Here is a 2,157-nt window from a genome sequence, read left to right as displayed (position 1 = left end):
CTGCCTCTCTGTTCCCTTTTCTCTACCACCTCTTTTCCAAAGACCACAGGATAAAGAACGAAATGACCTAATTTAATTTGGGGACTACAGATACCTTTCCTCTTCTCTCTGAAAACCACTCTTTCCTGCAAACGAGGTAAGAAACGCCTGTTTCTGAACCTCATCTGTTTCATGCTTGTTACCACCACCTTAGCTCAGGCCCATTGTCTCTTCCGGGAGAATGCGGCCACCGCTGGTCTCGTTCCCCAGCCTCTGGAATTAGCATCACTGTTCTCCTCCCCAGCCCGCACCCTCCATTCTCCAAGCCTCTGCTACGTGGGCTTTTAGCTATGCCGCCTGCCCACGCCGGGCACCTTCCTTCCTGTCCATAATGGAAGAGACTAACTTATGTCCATGGGAAGAGAATCTTGAGCAAGACCTAAGGGAAGATGTGGCATCTACCCACAGCTCGTCACTCCTATTCTCACGTCTTTCCCCTCAGGGTTCCCATTCCAGCCGCGTGGCAAAGGTGTCCCAAACCAATGCGGCTCTGGCACCTCTAGGTCTGTGCGTGTCCCCGGTAACTCCCTCTTATGGAAGAAGAATCGACTTAGAAATCTATTATTTTTCCAAGATCCCCGCCTGTCCCCTGGGTTGGTTCAGGACCTGTCTTCTGTGACTCGAAAGCACTCTGGCCTTGCAGGTGCCCAGGTGCTCCTGCCGCTGGCGGGTTGTACATCTCCCACGCTGGCCCGAGCTCCCTGGGACAGACATGCTCTTTCCAGCACAGCGTCCCCAGGGCCTGACGCAGCACACGGCAACGGGGAGCTCTGAAGTCCCGGTTCAGGAAGGAGTGAAAAACACATACTTTGCAAAATCACGCACGCTGTAATCAAAACACACGAGAAGACTGAACGTCCAGAGTCTAAAACTGGAAGCAAACAGACAGTAGCATTGCTCTGAACGCATGCTTTCACGATCATCTTTTTTTTTTTTTGGTAATTATTTATTGAATGGCTAAATTTGGTAGGGTACAATTACAAAATAGCCTGACTCAGACACGGTCTGTCATCTCTCCCTTCCCCACCCCCGAATGACAGCTCAAGTAGACCCATAACTCTAAGGTTACTTTCAGAAATAATAATTACAGTCCCAGAGTAAAACTTAAACTTCCATCTCACACCAGTTAGTCAGGCTGCCCTCTGACTCGGGAGCCAGCAGTGAGCACTCGTGAGCTCTTGCATACTCCAGGCCGTGCCCCCGACTCACTGCCGCTTCTGTCCGCAGCCGAGAGGGAGGGAGGGAGGATGGAAGACGCAGAGACGCGGTCTTCACACTTAGCTGGTGCTGCCTGCGTCTCTGCTCTCCAGGCATCCTGACCCTCGAACCAGTTCTTCAGATGCCCTCACAAATACCCCCGCGCCAAACCGTGCCCTGACCTTTGACGACCCGCATTCCGCTCCCGTCCTGGACGGTCCCCTGCAGTCTCTTTCTTCTGGATCACAGGCGGCTCTCCCGACTGAGCGCCCACGTCCTGCTAACTTCCCGCAGGGAGACCCGTCCGCCTTCGTCCTGTGCAGCCCCCAACACCTGCCCTCCCCTCCTCACCTCTTCGGTCTGTCTTCCGCCTCCAGCTTCTCCAGCTGGGAGGCTGCATCGGCCTTTGCCTTGTGTTTGCCCCAGCTCCTCAGGACATGTGTGAAGTTCTCTGGCACCCCTGCTCTAACGGCTACCATGATGGGGTGTCACAAGCATCTGACTAGACGGGGAGCCATCTCTCTCCTCTTCGTATATACTCCCCTCCTCCATCTCTACAGATGGTTCTCCTGGAGACCAGCTTTCTTGGTCTCCCATCTCCAAGCCCCTCACCCTGTCGACCCTCCCCTGTGAAATGCTAGGTCTCTGGACAGGTCCTTCTGCCTCCATGGCTGGAGCTTACACGTCTGTTTTGAAGGTGAAGGTCCTGATCATCCTTTGTCCTCAAGTCTGGGGGTCTCATCCAAATTCGGAAACAACAGAAAAAAGCTTTTCTTCTTATAAAGCTTTTCTTATTATAAATCACGTTTCCATTACGTCAGGGAAAAATAGACAGGGAATTCGCTCTGATGAGTGGCATGGAATTGTGGTGTGATGTGCTAAGATGTAGACCTGTTTGTGACGTCGCAGAGGCCCCACAAT

Source organism: Pteropus medius, unplaced genomic scaffold, assembly GCF_902729225.1.
Source record: "Pteropus medius unplaced genomic scaffold, Ma_sr-lr_union100, whole genome shotgun sequence".
Lineage (NCBI taxonomy): Eukaryota > Metazoa > Chordata > Mammalia > Chiroptera > Pteropodidae > Pteropus > Pteropus medius.
This window is presented reverse-complemented; position numbering follows the sequence as displayed.